This window comes from Aythya ferina (assembly GCF_964211825.1).
Source record: "Aythya ferina genome assembly, chromosome: 1".
NCBI classification, from domain to species: domain Eukaryota; kingdom Metazoa; phylum Chordata; class Aves; order Anseriformes; family Anatidae; genus Aythya; species Aythya ferina.
The window spans coordinates 94,554,661-94,574,713 of NC_140296.1; positions in this window are offsets into that span (position 1 = coordinate 94,554,661).

Here is a 20,053-nt window from a genome sequence, read left to right on the forward strand (position 1 = left end):
AAATACATTTGTACCATGGCTGTAACACACTGAGCTGTAGCAGCCACGGATGCAGTTGAAATCCCTGACCACCAAAGTTTCCAGTCTGTTTAGCCACTACACTCTTCCTCTTTGATGACTTATTCTGGGTTGGCTTCAGTGTCTTTCTGCTCATATAAAATCAGATGCTAAAAACACATAGCAGATTGATTTGGGGGAAAGCTCTTACATTCTAGATATAGAAAACACAGGTAGTTCTGATAGGATTGGGGGAAAGTTGGATACCTTTAACACAGAGAGGAAGAGATGTGAGGGTTTTCCGATCACAAAGCCTGTACACTACATTTGGTACCATGCCAGAGTTCAATGGTTGTCCTTGGATACCATTCTGTGCCCATATTCCCAGAGATATTGCTTCCAGGAATTACATATCTCAACAAGCTGGTCCAGCACACCTGTAGTTCCGCATCACTCACAAAGACATCCCATGGCCCAGCTGTTGCTGGGTTGCCCTCACTTCTTTTTGCTCAGGGGTAAGGAGATCAGCATAGGGTGAGTGGTTTACAAACAAAATCCTTCCCATCTCAGATTCATAGAGAAGATATTAACAAAAGCAAAAGCTTTCCTTTCCTCAGCAGAATCAGTAAAGAGACATTTAAATTTCATTAACAGCCATGAATAATGTCATGATATGCAACCATAGGAAACTGGAGGCTGGAATTCTGCCTTCATGTGGTAAAGTATGTAGGCATTCAGGCAGTGCCAGTAGGCAGCAGCTGTTTTGCATTTAAAAAGACAACAGTTAGATGTGATTTTTTTTCTTTGCCAGAGACTAAAGAATTTCACACGACTTGGATTGTTCCCCAAATCCATGAACCTGTTGCACTGGTATCTCTTTCTCTATATTTACTATGAGGGAGATGGCAACAGCTCCTATCAGTTTTCATTATAAAATAAATGCTTGTGAATATCTTTTTCTGCTTTCAGATAGGCTCTTCTATTTGCAGAGCCCTCTAAAACGTCATGGATGAAGCACCTATACTAGAAATTATTTTTCACCATCCAATTAAATTTTGTTTAACTGTAACTGAATTTGCATTATTAAAACTCCCCAAGCACAACTTTCTTTTTCTTCTGGCAAAGATTGGGAACCTGCACAAATCATAACTGATTATGGATACTCTAATGTGCTAGTCCCACACATCTCCCAAATCAGCATCCACAGCAACATGGTGTGTGTGAAATCAGCTATAGTGTAAGGGATCGTTAGGAGAGGGCAATACTGGGATATGCTCAGAATGAAGCTTTTCACACTTTGTGCAAACACACCACAGTTCAGGTTTTAATTACTGTGCTGTTTTGCTAATACCCCATGGATCCCTATCACATTCCAGAAGACAGAGCAGTGGGACAAAGGGATGAAATTTAAGTCGTGTATGCATTTCTCAGTTTTGCACATTTGACTTGAAAATGGCAATACCTTTCTTTGAACATAGTTTTCCATTCATTTAACAGAGAGCTCATGAGAGACTGGGGATCTTAAGAGGAAATGACAAATACAAAACCTCTCTCCCAGGAAGCTATGGTGAAGCTTCAGGAGATGACTGAATTGATCTCACTGCTCATGGGCATAAGAAGTAGTCTTTCAACTTCTCATTCCCCATTTTCCTTCTGGTTTAAGTGTGCTGTCCCTTACCAGCAAGCATCCAGAAGGGGAGAGGAAAAACAGAACACAGGTTGCCATAACCTAGCTGCCTGGCAATAGCTGCCTGTGCTCAGCTCTTACATGCCCTTTGTTACAAGCAAAATATTTTAAACAAGCTTCATTTCTCCTTGGGTGACCACAGGCTCCTGGGTTGTTCCCACACTGTTGCTTAGGCAAGCGAAACCCCTGGAGAAGTTCGTTTGTTAGTTTACACCCTCCAAAATGTGTAAACTCACATGTTGTTTCCTCAGTTTTACCTCAGTACTAAAGTCCATAAGCCTGGGCCTTATAGTAATAAGAGGTAAGTGTTCAAAAGTTTGGATTAGATAAGTTGAAATACGTATCCAAACTTATTTGATCAATAAGGCCGAGCAGGATGTCCCAAAAGATAAGAGCTCAGGGCATTTTCAGCTCTTATGTTGGCTTTGTGTACAGTGAAGTTAGGAAAAGAGACAATAAAACTAGAATCCCGGGTAGAAAAAGTTAGTCCTACACATCAGACCTGTTACTCCCATTTATCTTGAATCCAAAAGTCGATTATTTTACTGAAAAAGGGCTCTGGACTTCTCAAGTGTTCAGTGTCCTCGAGGCATAAGGATGTGCCCATCAGGCATAAGGAAAAATCACAGTGACACTTCAAGTATTAGCTATTTTTCTCAGCATCAAGAAAATAAAAAAAATGCAGTTGTTGTGAACTCCAAATTCATGACATAAAAAAAAAAAACAACATCACATGCATCATATAAATAATCAAAGAATCACAGAATCAATACGCTGTGTTGGAAGAGACCATACAGATCAACTAGTTCCAACCCCCTGCCATGGGCAGGGATGCCACCCACTAGACCAGGTTGCCCAAAGCCTCATCCAAACTGGCTTTTAACATCTCCAGGGATGGGGCATCCACAGCTTTTCTGTGCAACCTGTTCCAGTGCCTCACCATCCCCACAGTAAAGAATTTCTTCCTAACATCTAGTATAAATATCCCCTCATTTACTTTAAAAACATTCCCCCTTGTCCTATCACTATCTGTCTGAGCAAAAGTTGCTGTACAGAAAAACGTGTTGTTATATAAAACCAGACACCAGACTAGAAATGAACCTTGCACAAAATAAATTCAAGATGTCCTGAGCAGACACATCACCTAAGAACAACTAAACACCTCTTTGTACTTTTATGCACCTAAATATTTGTGTAAAGCTAATACTTGTCTCCCTAGTCCAGATCTTCATAAGGACCAAGGAGCACAGCTTCCAGAGAAATCACACTGGTGCTTAACATTATGGCATATGTGGTCCCTCAGTATGCAGACTCCCACTGTAATATTGATATAATGGAACAGGCAAACCTTATAGGCATTTCATGACAATTAAAGTAAAGATAGGGAGGAAAAGCACAAAAAATTACCTCTTGTAATAATGCGTTTATTTTTAATGCACCTTCCAAATCAAAACAATTTGGTAAAGTGTTCAGTTCTGATGGCTCAAGGCCAGAAGCATTCTGCCATGATTCATGGCACTCCTCATTCTGCAGCAATTTCAAACACTTATTTTCTGTTTCAGTTCTAAACTATTGGAAGTTAACATTTTCTGCATGTACCAGCTGGCTTTCCACCTTAATCTACACAAGTTATTTTTTATATTTTTATTACAGGCTTTTGAAAAATTACATCAAAAATACCAAGGCCTTCATTTAATAGAAGTGTTAACAATAAACTGGTTGGAATGCTGCTTAAATTGTCTATGGGCTCATTACTTCAAAATCTGTCTTGATTTGAAAGCAAATACTATAAAACTTATGCAGCAGAAACTATTCATATCATGCTAACAAAACGTAGCACACAATGCAGAACTAAGCCCAAATACCATTTTCTCAAACATTATTTGAATTATACCTAGTCATTCAGTATGACACACCTCCAGAATTAAAATTCATCTGCTAAAAACTGGTAAAAATATATACATTGCTGTGCACACAAAAGAATTTAATTTAAAAAGTAAGAAAGTAACACAAAATTTATTTTCTTATAGCCTTATTAGAAGATCCCCTACAGCTAAAATTTTACTGACTTTCTTGCATGGAAATAGAAATATATACTTTCCAAACCACAACACTTGAATACATGAAATCAAATTTAATCCAAAACTAGATCTTTTTAAACACAGAGAAACCCTCCATGTAAGAACTTTGCACTTTCTTTACTGTATGTTTACTTTAATTGTTTTAAAATAGTCTCCTTTTTTGGGTATTTTTCTGGTGTGCATTAGAGTATTTACTTGTAACTAACTCTAAACTGTGAATCAAACCTTTCATCTGCTTATTCACTGAGTTCTTGATAAAATAGAATTTATTACACATATTCCTCCAAAATTAGTTAACATTTTGGACCTGAAGGTGTTTTAGGAAATGCAGTTCTCCAAGCATGTTGATGCAAACAGGCACGTGAAACTTCCCACTCCAAAGATATCATTACCCATGTTCTCACTGCATGTGTGCATTGGTAGGATCCTTGATTGATATTTTTCTTTCTTCTTTCTTTTGTCACCCCCTTGTTGACATTGCAACAGTGGCTGTACCAAGGAATTCACAGCACATTACCTAGCCTGCCATAGTTTAAAGCAGTGGTTTGTGTACAAGCCCTCCACCATATGTTCTTTGCATTATGAAAGGCTGTGGCTGACAGTGTTGTTCCTAAGGGAAATTTACACACATGAAAAGCATATAATTGGAATGGGATTTTATTCCACTTGACGAATTTCACACGGAAGGATCTGGCTGAGAAGAGCCCAGCTCTGTTCTCAATGAAGCAAGCAGTGACCTTCTTGGAAACCGTGTTGCCGCAGCAGTTAGTGCTTTCAAAAGCTTCAACTTCAGCTCAAATAACTTGGCTTTGTAAACAGAGCAATTGCTGAGATGTGGCTTATCTGTTCACATTAGGGAAGGTGTTCTTCATCTGACTGGCTCAGGATTTCAAAGCCTCAGCAATGCTGCTGTCAGGGTAGAGAGAGAATTTTGATGGTGAACCTGATCTTCAACATTTAAGCTTCTGACCAGAGGTGTTGCTTCTTGATGGCAGAAGTACAGACATACTACTTTACCGCCCAAGATGTCAAAAGAATGACCAGGTGGTAAAAAGCTCTGGAGAAAAAAGCACCCCATGAGAAAAGCCACTCATTCCCATGCACTTTTGGCTGCATTCTCCCTGACTCTGGAAATGAGCCTCCTCCGGTTTTGGTTCTAGCCCAGAGACGGGACAGATTCATAAGCAGGAATTCAAATTCAAACTGACTTTCCGCACACCAGAGTGAAAATGAAAACGGGCTTCAGATCCAAGAGGGATCTATTTATTTATTTATTTATTTTAAATTCTCAGTCTGGTCAAGATGTCAGGATCAGCCAAAATTCACCTCAGATTCCTGGAACCCAGCCATGTGTCTTTGTTTTCTGATATTCTGTGGTGGGTGCATGTTTGGTTTGCTGCTTTGTGAGCCAGCAGGACACTTAAATCTCTCTGTGGGAATAATCTGCTCATATTGCTGGTAGTACCCCAGCAGGCAACGATGCTTTCTGTACCACTTCCATACTCCTTCCTATAAGAGTGAGAGGAGACAGCTGTACAGGTCACTCTAATATAAGACTGGTTTTGTTGCAATAGGAACAAGTCCACAGTCATGGAGAAGAATGCTCTGCAGCACTCAATTCTGGAAATTGTCCTCAGCTACAGGCAGGATTTCTGGCATAAGAGATGACCAAGGGTGATGGTCCAGAATGGTTTCTCCAGGGAATTCTGGGAGAAGCAGAGCTGAAAGCAGTCAGTGGCAAGAACCATTGACCACTAGAAAAGGAAGATACTTCCTCTGATCTAACATTTTCCTCCACATCATCCAGGATGGTCAATCCCCCTGGTATCCCTGTGGCTTCTCCTCAAGCCATGATTCTGGGATGTATGAATTTTAGTAGTTACAGTTAGAGCCACTCTGATGACCAGAAATCCCTCTGGGGAATGTTGGAAAGCCACAGCTTTTCAGCCATTGGATCCCTTCCTTCCATTGATGTGTTTTCTATGGCATGAAGAACACTCCTCAGCCAAAGAAAAACTCACATGTTTGACATACCATTGTTATGTCCCATCACATATCTTCAAGATCACATCTCAGACAACAGAAAGGGGAAGAGAAATCTCTCCCAGTCAGGTTTCAGTTACTTAGGGTCACTGAATCTAGAAAGCCCACTGTGAATTCTCCTCCATAGGGACACAATCTCTAATGGTCAAACACATTTCTTAGTCTGGGTTAGAATCCAGCAGCTGGGTTAGTTTTTTCCTCACCTTTGAAACTCAGAAATGTTTTAATGGAAATCCCCTTTGCAGCAACTTCAGAATTTTTTATTTATTTATTTATTTTTTTACTTGGAATTTTATTTTCATGAGCAGCAAGAAGGGCCCTGTGAGAATACCCATTCTGGACTTCCTCTTACTGAAATTCTTTGAGCTGTACAAACTTGGAACTATCTGGGACAAAAATATGGCAGTACTATTACCAGCTTCGGATGCCCAGACTAGATGACCTCTCAGGAAACAGTATGAAAAAGGCAGGCCAAATTAAAAGAGTCTTTTTGTGCATTTAAATAAGTCTTCCTGGAAAATAACTTTTGGCTAACTGAAAAGAACTGAAATGTGTGGTTTGCCAGATTTTATCAAAGGGGATTATGAGTTGAGCCTACAGACAACTATTGAGGTTGACAGAACCTACAACACTACTGGAAGTGCACAAAAGAGGGTAATAAAGGGAAGGGTACAGAGTTTGAGGTACAGAGTTGTATGTACAAAGACTATCCCCAAGCTTATTCTCTCCAACATAGATCTTGGCATCTATACTACAAAAAAAGATGAGGGAAATCGTTTTCCAAGAGCAAAGTGCAAACATTTGTCCAGACAGTGCTAAACAGACTCAATTTTAAGATGAAATTTTGTAGAAAGCAGAGTAGTCATAATTTATCTACTGAACTCAGCTTTGAGAGCAAGACATATAATTCCATGATATTGCACTGGAAGAAAATAATTGCTTCAAGACAAGAAGATGGCACAGGAGTGCTGTCCACACCCATTGTCGCTGTGATTTCACCATAGTTTCCATTGTAACCTCCTATTTTCATATACCATAAGCATTGCAAAATGCTGACCTTTGGGGCTGCATTTTTCCATTCTTGCTACCTGCCCCAAAGGTGAATTCTTTCATAAAGCCTAAGCAAAATCTTTTCAGGGACCACAGCTATTACTTTTTGGCTGCTGTCACGACAGCTTGCCTGGGGCAGATTATATAGCAACTGCTTTGTTCCTCTGAGCTACAATAAATCCTACCATCCATCATGTAAAGTAGAAAATTAGAAGAATGGAAAACAATTCAGAGCTCTCCTGATGTTAATGCTTGCAAGTTTTGGTTGTTAAGGCTTGCAAATGGCAACAGATAAAGAGAAGAGAGATTGAATGGGGAGATACCAAAATGAGCAAAATCTTCTTTTAATGAGAATTGTTGACACTATCATATTCATATCTGAAAGTTAGAGTCCAGGAACTCCTGTGTTACAGAGACAACTATTGACTACTGTTAGGTAAGGCTTTCAAAACATGACAACATAACAGGAAACAATCTATTTTGTCACTTTGAGTATCTCCTGCTCGGCATACTTGCTTTTCTCAAGCTATTTGTTAAGAAGTAAAAGGATGTGTATTTCTACCCACTGCCATAAGTTAGCTGGTTTCATAAAAGGTTAGGTAAGTTGGTACCAAGTGCATTAGATTCTCTGCATTTCTCAAAAGCAGCCTATTTGTAGGAGTGTTAAAATGTAGATATTGATACTGAATTGCAGGCATCAGTGCTTGAAGATGCTCTCTCAGGGTTTTAAAGACCACAGACTGTGCATGAGAACATAAATGATTAACGGCACTGAAAGCCAAAGACAATTCTGAAACAAAAGCCCATGTCTACTATTAAGACAGCACCCAGGTGGCCTTATATAGCCTCACGCATTCTCCTGATTTTATCATTCATAGAAAATATGTCTGAAAGATACTGTACCAACAGGAAAAGCCAGTCTCCCTATAGGCCACAGTAAAGACTAGAGCTGTCCTAAGGTCTCTGGGAGTGCAAATATATCTGTTTCAGTAGTCCTAGTCCATGAGAATGCACACTCCACAGCCTGCAGCTTTATTTGTTGCCAAGTGGCAGGCAGAGAAAGTTTGGTTGCAATATGATCTTTTAACACTGCTGAGTAGTTCATTAATATTCAGATCTCAGTTCATCTCCTATGGACTGGTCTTACAGGGATTTCAACCACAGATTTCAAGGCACAAACTGCATGAAAATATGAAATAGGTTTTCTAGAAGCAAATAGGATGGCTTCAGTAAAACACAGACATGATCAAAGACAAGTTACACTGAAGGTTTAATTAATGCATCAGCATTTTTGCAGGGAATCTGTCATGATTTCTTTATATGCCTTCTTTTCCTACATCTTCCAGAACCTCAGCAGACACCAGGAACTGAACAGCATTGCTGCTAGTTCCTCCACGGAGTCCAGTTTAACTACTTCCCTGCACAAGGCACCAGCCCACTTCACTGAACCTATTCAGACCAACCAGTTCAGTCCGCTTCTTGTTGAACTGACCTTGACTGCATTTGCATGACTATCTCTGACATTCTGTTATCTGTTTGATTTCTGCGCTATTCCCACCATCATAATCTTTTCAGGTTTAGCTGTTCCCATGCTTTGATTTCACCTTCTGTACTCCTTCCAGTTTCTTCATTTGTCTTCAAATGATTTCACTTTACATCTGCTCTTGTTCCAGTTTCAGCCCTTTTGTGTCTGTTTATCTACTTTTGTTGACTATGTTATTCAGTCTATAAAGTCATACTGTTCATGTGCTGTCTGGATACATGCTATTTGACACTAAATATTACTCTTTAATGCAATACTTTTAAATCCCAAGCACAACAAAATGCCTAGCAAAAAACAAAGCTTACAAGGTATGCAAAATAATCTGCTTGTTCTATAACCTTCTTTTTCAAGCTGCAACTAAATTATCTATGTGACAATCACTGACAAATAATTCCTCTAGTTTTGTATGGTATATGAGAATATCTGTCAGATATGCAATTGCACCTGTATATGGACCTTAATGCCAGGCAAACAGTGCCTTTGTTCTCTAATACATCCACTATATGTAATACCTGATTAAAAGCAAAAAGAGGGATGTTGAATTCACTTTCTTTTGTCATTCACTATTTTTTTATCTGAAGTAATTGCTTAACCCCCATAAATCCTTTTGGCACTGTTGTGCAGTATTTCAAGAACAGCTTTTATCAGTGCATTTATGTAGAACTCTCTGTGACTCTTCTACTTCTCATAACATACCTCAGTTGAATGCCATGATAAATCCAGAAGAAACAATGACACTCTTTTGTCTCAACTCTCCATAATTTTCCCAGTACTGCTGGAGTAGATATCTGGAACACTGCAACATACCCTGATTTGAAGTCATGCTCTATCTTCCACCTACTCTGCAGCTATCTGCAGCCTGTTGACAATTGATTTCATCAGGACAATGAACTTATACCTCTGGATTGCTTGGAATGAAAGTAACTCTTTTCCTCAGGGTTCACACAGCAATTTTCTTTATTCAGCTACCTCATACCTCCACTTGCTCCAGTATACCTTTGTAGATTTTTTTGCTGCCTTGGTAGAATTTGTTCTTCCAGATTCTAAAAGGCCAGTTGTGCTATTTATCTCTTCATGCAGGACATCTGCTTTTAACTCTTTCTTGGAACAGAGTTTCCTGATGAAGAAACTGAGTTAATGCCCATTCAAGCACGTCTACTGTTTCTGCATTTCAGAAGCTTCTGCAAGCTTCTAAACCTCTTTACAGCAGGCTTCAAAATATTCCCTCCATACTACTTCACTCCACACTTCTGTGGTATATGGTTCACTTTTTTTTTTTTTTTTTTTTTTAATTGCTGCTATTATTGGCCCAACTGTATTTCCACCAAAATTCACCTTTAGCATACTGCTCTTGTGCCTCATTTTCAGGATCCTCATTTAGATCTTTCTCTGCCTATCCAGTCTTGGAGTGATTTGTTAATTTTCTGCAAGATACTTTCACTTCTTTTTTTCCTTTAGAATTTGATTGTTTACATTTTCCCAACATTGCCCTGGTTTATTGCTTGTCTATACTGCTTTTAACTATGTGTACTGTCCAATAACTTCCTTTATTTTTTTTGTATTGCTTCCTTGAATATTTCCCAGATGATCTGTAGTGAGATTTCTTCATCATTGCAAATCAGTAACCTACAATGTCACCCAAAAATGCCCTAGAGGACTACTTCCAAGAGCTATCCTTTAGTATAGTCCTGTACTTGTTGGACACAGGAAGTTGGAGGTGCTTTGCACAGGAGAACAGAAGCAGAAAAGCACTCTATATTGAGTGAATCTATAAGGTTTCCACCAAATAATGTGAACAAGTTGCTACTGAGCCAGGTGTAGATGAGGGACACAGACTGCAAGCAGGTAGCTCAGAGAGCCACACACCTGAGTTTGCCTCTGAGGACAGCTCTGATTTCCCATCTGATTTCTGAAGACCTGCTCACTTTGGACAGCAAAAGGACAATACTCAACAGTCAACGTCTGGTCCTGGCTATTCAGTGGGTCCTGACGTGGCTTTCCATCTTTCTGGACAAAACAGGCTGGCCAAAAAGGCACCCACTCTGTCCAGAAGAACACTGTGAGCCACTCCGATTTTTATGGAGCTTGGCCATCAGGCCTAACCCATCGAAATCACTCTGGATTTCCAATAAGTTGAATCTCCAGGAATCTGGAGCTATCAAAACGGAGTGAGACAATTTAATTCCAGCATTGGCAAGACAGCATTTGGACTCAGCACATTACAAGATGTCCTGCCAGTTCTGGTTTTGGGCACACACTCCAAAGCAGGTGAATCCTTCCTGATTTGTAGTTCCACAGTAAATAAAGCATTTCACAGAGCTTCAGCAAAGATGAAACTAGCTGGCTGCTAGAAAAAGAGGGCCAAGAGAAGTGGTCCATTTCAGAAGAACTACTGTACTTGCTGCCAGTGGTTTCTGAAATGAAAGCCAATTAAATTAACTGTAGTCTATATCTATATATCTATCCATATATACGTATATCTATATCTGCATTGAGATATGCACCTGTGTGTAAAACATAAATTTGTATATACACACTCATGCTAGATAGTATATGTATTTTGTGTGTATGTGTGCACATGGGAGCAGAGGTGCTTTCTACAAGTGATCTGTTCACACTTGCTGTGGTAGACCAGACACATCTTCAACTCCTGTGACCCCAGATACCATGGTGCTGGAGAAAGAAGGGGTCCTTTGCTCCTCCCAGGTTTCTGGAGCTAATTCACTTCAGACACTCTCATTTTTACATCTCTGCTTCTGACTCATTTGCCAATCAAAGTATATCTCTATCTCCCTCACTTTTTTACCATCATGTTAAGAGTAGGACAAGTTTTGTGGACTTTGGCAACTGAGTCATAAAAAATGAACCTCGAGAGCTTTGTTATAAAATAAAGAGGGTTGGGCTGGATGGTGTTGCCAAACTTTAAAAAGCTTCTGTAAAAATGTACATTTTCCTATAGTGCTACAAAGCCCATATTTACCTAATAGACTGTGGAAAGTCTAAAGAAGCTTCTACAAAATTTCTTGTAAATAATATTTGTTTTAAGAATTGATATGCATGCCAAAAACAATGTACTGTATTTATCAGCTTGGAACTATTACAATCTTTTTGGTAAATAATATCCTGTTTTCTGAAAAGCCTAAAATGTGTATCTAATCCAATTGTGTCACCTCTCATTTCCTTCAAAGACGGGGAAAAAGGCAAAGTTAAGTCTGAAATTCTGTTTTGAATTAACTGCCACTTTATCTCTAAGCGACTTCTTTGTGCAAAGCTGTTACTGCAAATACTGTTTCAGAGATCATTCAGTCATCTCCGACCCCTGCAATGCATAACTACAAGGTAGTGAATGCTATCAGCACTATCATCTTGCATTTATGCATGGCATCTCATCCAAAGTGTTCCCGCTTCTTGCAGAGGGATCCTCTTGCTGGGGACCAGCTGCACCCTTCAGGGTCTGGTTCATAGTGTGGATGTGATGGGTAGAGTAACTGGGTTGTAGGAAGTCAGACAGACACTTTGACTCCACTTAAATGTGACATGACTAAAGCAAATAACACCCTCTAAGGTGAAAGCCAGTAGCAAGTGCTCCATAGAGTCATACAGCCATTGAAAGCAGGAAATGAAGAATATCTTGGGTGTTATTCTCAATTCCATTCATCTGTTTTTATATCTCTCTAGCAGTATGAAGTAACCTAAGTGTAAGAAAGGTTCAGACACTCTAATAGAGAATGCAAGACTACAAAGGGTACTTGCACAGAGAAACTTGGTTATCCCAGTCATAATAGTACCAATTCTAGTCAGGACAAGTGTGGTAAAAGCTTGAATATTTAAATTGGGTTGATTAAAAACACAATTTTCTTAATTAGACTAAAGTAAATTTAAACTCATTACACTACTCCTTGACAGTCATTCCAGCCCCTCTCTCTCTCCACTCAGCCATGCACCCACAAATACCTTTCCATACCAGTCCATTTACTCTTGGTCCCTCCTCCTTGTCTTACTCAGCAATCAGGGTCTCCTCTTCTTGAAGGCATCTCCTGATTGCATCGGCAGTCAGCTGCTGAGTGCTGAGAAGCTCATCTCACCTTTGTTCTGCCCAGCTCTGTCATTTCTTCTAGCCGGACTCGTTCCCTATTGCTCCTGTAGCTTTTTTGCTCTCAGCTGCTGGAGAAGGTTGAGGTGGTGAGCCGGAGAGCAAAGAAGAAAGAAGAGAATTTATACTTTGGTATTTTGGAAGCTGGAATCCAGGGAGAAGCTTAAGAACGTGACTTGAGGCCAAAATGCTTGGCTCTCCAGTTACAGAGCAGAGCTAGGCAGGTTTATTCCTATCGTAACATTGTGGCCCATGTCTGGTTGTGAGCTGCCAGCATTGGTGAAGTGCAGTGGGTTCAGACGAACCTCTCCTTCACTCATCTCCTCTCTGCAGCCATGTGGGAGGGAAGGGGTAATAGAAGAATTAGCAGCACAGTGAGAAACTTGTCAGAGATAGAGCAGTCTACTGTGGAGCATAATGCATAACACATTATGAGACTGTATGCCTGGAAGTTATTATGGGGACATCTGGAGGTTACAATTCCTCCTGTCACTGTCCTCCTCAACTGTCCTCTGTTTCCCTCATTCCAGCAGACTTGTGGCCCTGAAACTGTTAAATTGGTCTTTGACTATTTCATTTATCCCAGCTGCTGAGTTGGGGAGAAAAAAAAAAAAAAAAAAGCTGCAACTCACTGAAAACAGATGCTGCCTCTGTACTAAGCAGATAAATTAAATACATAAAGAATGAGTCGTGTATAATGTTGATTCTTTGTAAAGTTTTAGTGTTTTTATCCTTGATATTAAAATTCCAAGAACATTGTATCTCTTTATTTTTGATCTGTCTGGATTAGTGAAATATATCATTGGCATTACTTATGAGTTCTGTAAATTAGTACTGTAAATTAAATGGACTAACAATTTACCACAGAAATTATAGTAAAGAGAACAAAAAAAATAAATCCATACAATGTCCATAATTTTATACATTGGAGTAAACTCCCCACTCCCACACCTGTGCACAGACCTGCATATACACAGATACACAGGAACATGGTTCCTCAAAAGGATGCTGGACTCAAGCCCTTCTAGTACACTCTCTCAGAGCTTACTGGCTGTCCAACAGAGATGTATCCTACTACCCAGTTATCTGAACTGAGATGAACACTCACCTTTCTTTCAATACACTGCAATAGTCAAAGCTGATCCTAAAAATGAATAAGCATGGATGTTTTTGTTGGAAACACCTAATCAGTGTTTACAGTTCTATGGAAATGCAATGGCGTGCGTAATACTTGAAAACTCAAATGTGAAATATCTGTGTTTTTCAGGTGTTAAATTTAACCAAATTATGATCTTTGCAACTTCAATCTATTGAAACTGAGTCTACTTCTAGGAAAGACAGGCAGGGAGCTTGCGGTCTGCCAGAGCCAGCAGAATTTGGAATTTGGTTAAGTTTCAAGATTTTGTGCCTCAAGTTACATTAAGCAGAATATCTATATGAAAGCCTATTAGTGTCTGCATTGATGTATGCTGATTTTCATCTCAGCAGTAGGAAAAATAATAAAAATTTAAAAAGAGAGTTTGGCAGCAAAACCACTTTCAGACATGGTTAGGGAGATATGAGTGAAATGAATAGGAGCTAAGGTCAAAGTCAAAGCATGACAACTGCAGAATTTCATGCAGTACATGTTTATATAGGTTTCCTTCTCCTTCCTCCTTTGGCACTTGTGATAATCTTCCCCAGGCAGATGCAAGCAAGATGCCACAGACATCCTGGCAATCACTTCTGGGCATCCAGGTTAGAATAAATGCTGGGTATGAGGGCAAGGAGTGGTGGGAGATTATCACACCACAAGGCAACCACAGATACTGCTTAAGGATAATCTCTCTTTGTGATCCTTCTGTTATATCTTCTACACAGGATTTAGATGACTCAGTTATTGTTTTGCCCAGTCTCTGTGAGGAAAAAAAATGTCTAAATGTGCAGAGATGGGGAAAATTAAGTCTCTCACACTTACATCTCACAACAAAATTTGGGGAACACCTGCCTTTGCACTGTTTTCCTCGGAAAAGAAAGCCCCATGCTAAAAGTCAGTCATTTGACTAGCTTTAATTTGTAGATAGGCACCTATTTTTCCATTTCAGCCAAAACACTATTGTGCTTGTTGCTAATGTCAGAGACTTCAGAACAGCCCTTATCAGCACCCTGTTGTACAGTCTAGTACAACATGGGTAAAGCAACAAGACAAGAACAGGAAGCCCTGATCTCCAGATGAGCTGCAGCAATTTCTGAGACGTTGGAGTTCAAGATCCTGCAAGGAGGAAGCAGGGCAAAAAGTAGGACTTCACCCCTGGATTTCAAGAGATCTAACTTTGACCTATTCAGGGACTTAATTGGAGGAATCCCCTGGGACATGGTCCTAGAGGGAAAGGGGGCACAGGAGACCTGGCTAATATTCATGTACCACTTCCTCCAAGCTCAGAGAAAGAAGCTGAGCAAGGAGGACTGGAGACCTGTGTGTATGGGCAAGGAGCTCTTGGGAAAACTTAAACAGAAGAAGAAAGCATACATGATGTGGAAGAAGGGACAGACCACTTGTGTGGAATATAGGAATATAGGAAGAGAGTGCAGGGATGCAATGAGGAAGCCTAAGACCTGGTTAGAATTAAATTTAGCAAGAGATAAATTTAAGAGATAAATTTAAGAGATAAATTTAGGCTTCTTCAGATTCATCATCAGCAAAAGGAAGACTAGCAAAAATGTGTGTGTGCTGCTAAATGAGGTGGGTGCCTTGGTGACGGCAAATATGGAGAGGGCAGAGTTACTGAATGTCTTCTTTCTTTCAGTCTTCACTGCTAAGGCTAGCCCTCATTCAATGCCAAGACAAGAAACAAGAGAAAAAATCTGGAGAGAAAAAAACTTTCCCCTATTTGAAGAGGATTGGGTTAGAGATTATTTAGGCAAGCTAGACACTCACAAATCTATGGGCCCTGATGGGATGCACCTGTCATTCCTAGGCCATCTTAAAGGTCTCTTCCAACCTTAACGATTATATGATGATTCAAAATAGTAGTATGTAAGCAATTACAGATGGCCAATTTCTTATATTAGGACTGAGTTTATGTATCTTAGTAATTTTCTGTTATTACAAGTAGCATTGTGAGGTAGGTACCATCCTATTCTTTATTATTATTATTTTGATTGCAAAACAGCAATTCTAGTATGTGGTAACTTCTGTGTGCACCAACCTGCTTACACCAGAAAGCACATGCATTAAGTGCCCATGGGAATTAGAGCTGAAGATACATCTTGCTTCTGTTCTTTTCCATAAAGGATAGAATGAAATTACCTCAAAACCAGTGTTAAAAATAAACCCAGGGCACAGGATGGGAGGTGAGGGCACGTGAGGGCATCTTCCAGGCTGCTCCCAACACAGCTGCCTTTAGCCATGCATGGGCCACATCAGGTTGTTGAGGTCACAGTGGCCACCACTGCCCCAACTTTGCTCCGGGCCCTATAAAACAGGACCCCTGCAGCTGGCCCACATTTGCTGAGCTTCTAGGCACTTTGACAGCCAACTTGTGTGGCAGCAAGGTGAGTGACAGGCCTCCTCAGTGTGAGAGGACAGCGATGCAGTCCAAGGAAGCACCGAGAAGGAGTACACCTAACGAGAATGAGAAGTGTCGTGGGCAGAGGGGTAGCACCTGCATCACAACAGACACCAGTGCCCAAGGGACCTCTGGCACACAGCCCACAGACACTTACAGGCAGTACCAGTGGCACCACAATGACACGGGGAACAGGCCGCCTCCTCAGCCATACAGCGACAGGGGGCTGAGGCCTTCCCATTGGCACAATGGTGGCATGGGGCGAAGGCAGGAGCGTCAGCTGGACAGCCGCGTGGAGCAGAGAAGTGCCTGTCATCCAGAACACAGTGTGGGACCCAGCCATGGCTGTAAAACAGATGGCAGTGTCAAACCCAGGCATGGAAATGAACTGGACAGTAGCATGGGACCTAGGCATGGAACTGGGCGAGCCCCTGTTTTGGCACCCTGGCCTGAGAACATTCCAGATGGAAGGCATCCCATTTGGGCAGTTCCAGGCAAGGGATGGCTTATCCTTCTGCCAAACACCATGGAGCCCATGGGGCCAGATCCACCAGAAGATGTGGAGGAACCAATGGAATTGGATCCACCTCAGCCAGACCAGACCTCTGACTACCGCAGCATGTCTTCGCCCTCTGCCATGCGAGCACACCAATAGCATCACAGGAGTGCCCGGTGAGCTCCCTACTCATCACACAGCCTTCATCCCAAGCATTAGCTCGGAGCCACCAAATACCATGGACATCCCGCAGGTTCACCTGCAAGATGTCCCAGTGATAAAGAGCTCTGTTGCCAATTCTCAAGGATTGCATGAGTGTCTCTACAACTACCTTAACGGAAGGTGTGGGGAGCCTCTTTGCACAGATAACTAATGATAGAACTAGAGGGAATGGCCTCATGTTGCACCAGAGAAGGTTTACGTTAGAAATTAGGAGACATTTCTTCTCAGAAAGGGTAGTTAGGCATTGGAACGGGTTGCCTGGGTAGGTGGTGGCATCACAGTCCCTGGAGTGTTTGTTCAAGGAAATGTTGGACCTGGTGCTTAGGGACATGGCTTAGTGGGTGATATTAGTAGTAGAGTGATGGTTGGACCAGATGATCTCGAAGATCTCTTCCAAACTAAATGATTCTATGATTCTATTCAGGTGTGACTCCAGTAAGGGACTCGGACGGCACCAGACTACCAGATTTTAGGTGTTTGGCTCAAGTGAAATTCAAAAGTGTAATTTATGGCCTCATGTACAGTGTGCTTTAGGTGTCCAAAACATGTTCCACTTAGATCTAGCTAATAAGAAACTATGAAAGCAAGCCTGTATCCAAAATTTAACCCTTGGGAACACAGGCACTCAAAAGAACCTTTTTGCAGACTTCTTCCGAGGACAGATATGCTTTCTTTGTGGGAACTAGGCCAGCCTTTTGCACTGTTTGGAGATGGTACCTATAGTTTGACCAACTATCAGCTGTTACTTTCTCTCCACCAAGAGGTGGGACACCTGAATGGATATCCTCAGTCACACAAGGCTCCCATTGGGGTTAGGCCCAAACCATGCAAAAGCAGTCTGCCTGGGGAAGCACCAAACCTGGGCTTCCACCCTCCTGTAGAAGCTGGCTGTTGAAAAGAAAATTACCATATGATAAATTAAGGCATCACAAGCTCATCTTGTGAGGGAGTGTTATTTTGTCAGTGTGTAATAAGTATCTCCAATACACACTGACATGAATATTAACCTTGAGGTGGCATAGATACAGAAATTATCTATTGCATGATTAGTCTAGGCAGGAACTCACTGTTTGGTTGTTTACCACAGGAATACATTAGCCAGGTGCACAAGCAGAGATGTCAATCAGATGAGTTGATCCAAACAGATCAGTATTGTATGAACAGTTGAAATTATGGATCACCAGATAAGTTTGCTCCCCAGTCACTTCAAAAATTACCCATTTCTTATGTAAAACTTGTTAGTTACTCTTGTTAGTCTTTTGGAAGACATTAATCCAATAGTAAAACCTGAGTGAAAGCATGTGAACAGTCGATTCTCTTATCACAAGGACAAAGATGCAATCCTTATTTGTCAGATAACCTACAGTCTGCAAATATAAAATCTGTCCATGATGCAGTGGAAGCCACCGTGTTATCATATTCTTTGACTCAAGAACATTGTTTAACGCATCAGTTAGTTTCCTATTACATATGAACTGTATTCTGGTTATTTTTTAACTGTTCTTGATGAGCAAAATCCTGAAAAAGCACACTGAGGGAGTCATTAAGCTCGGATGAATTCCTACCTTTAGGTAGTAATTGCCTTCACAGTTCTGACATCCTTCTTCAGGTCCAGAGGTTAACTGAGGATCTGACTAGCTTCTTATAAATCTGTGGGGACAAATCCTCTCCAATGGCTCTTTCAGTGGGATGCGTCCATGAATCAAGCCATCAGGATCTTCCCATTATCATAGGGACTGAATGGAATGTCATTCAATTCAGTGGTGAGCAAGCACCACTGTGGCAGAAGGTGCTGAAAGAGTCCTTTATCTCAGAATGAATTAACACTAGGCAAGAGAGTTAGGGATTGTAATTGTCAGTTTAAACTGTAGCATAATTTTCATTTAATATGAAAGCTTTCAAACCATACATCCTGTAACCTTTTGTAAAAAAGCAAGACCTGACTGTCATACTGGGTGCATGGATATGTCTCTCAGTAATACCAGAAATTATTAGAAAGTGTGAAAGAACAGCTTGAGCTAAGAAAAAAATGTATTAGGGTAGAGGGTAGAGTGATCAGATTTCTGTATTTCTGTAGTATCAACATGAAGATCAAGGTCAGAATGCTGAGCCAAACATCCTCAGCTATCTTTTAACACAAGTTTTTTTTGTTTTGTTTTGTTTTTTTTTTTTTTTTTTTTTTTTAACTTGTAGCACTGCCATAGCAAAACAGATGCTAGAAATTCTCACTCCAAAACTCTTTGCTTTTCATCCAGTTTTAAAGCCGTGGTGACATTCCAAGTTAAACTCACAATGGAGAAAGAAGTATGCTGGTGTTTTCATTGTAATATGAATTTTCCATTGAAAATGTGGTTGAATTAGCAGTTCATTTTTTAACTATTACTTTAATTTGTTCTTTGTGGTCAATTGTGTTTTTTTTTTTTTTTCTTTCTATAAAAATCATGCCTCAGTCCTATGTCTTTTGAGACATCTCCACATAAAATGCCTTACAGGGTAGGGAATTGTCTAATTATATGTCTGTAAAGTGGCTAGAGAGCTTCATTTGTGTGGAGTAAAACAAATAAGAGAAAATGTGGAGGAATGTGCTGCTGAATGAATGTGGGCATACCAATCTTGTTCCCATACATGGGCAATAATATTAAGGTGTTGGGAGTGATTCTGAGTCTAGACATCCATTAAAGGTTTTGTATTTTCAATCCCTCTTTTAACTTGTGCCTGGAGTAACTGATGTATGTGTTTGCACACCGGGGCATAAAAAAACAAGGCAGGAAGAAACTTTTTTTTCTTTTTACCCTTTTTAGCACATGGAAAGTAAAAAGGATTTAGAGATCTTTAGTTAAAAAATGTTTATGCTTTTTTTACCTCCCATATGCAATGCCTAAGGGATTCTCCTGTCTGGATCAATGGTGGGCTTTCAGAACCTGAGATACAGAAAACCGTTAGGATTATTTTAAATTGTGTAACATTTTCCAGGAGGTAATTTGTAAGGAATTCAAGGCCGGTAGGTCTTCTTTATCTGGACAATCAATGCAGAGCTGTAATCTCAATGCCAGTATCAGCCACCATGTGAGAAGGATAAATACAGCTTATGATTCCTGACAAATTTTGCCTGTTTGTTCCTATCTTTTATGTACATTAGAAACTAAGAGTGTTAAGCCATAGCATACCAGAGGGAGGGGAAGGTGGCTGTAGGAAACACAGAGAGGCATAGTTCCCCATCTTGAAGCTAAATAGGAAAGAAGTGAATCTGGCTCAGTGAAAAGCTGTGGACTGTGAAAAGGAGGAGGAAGGGC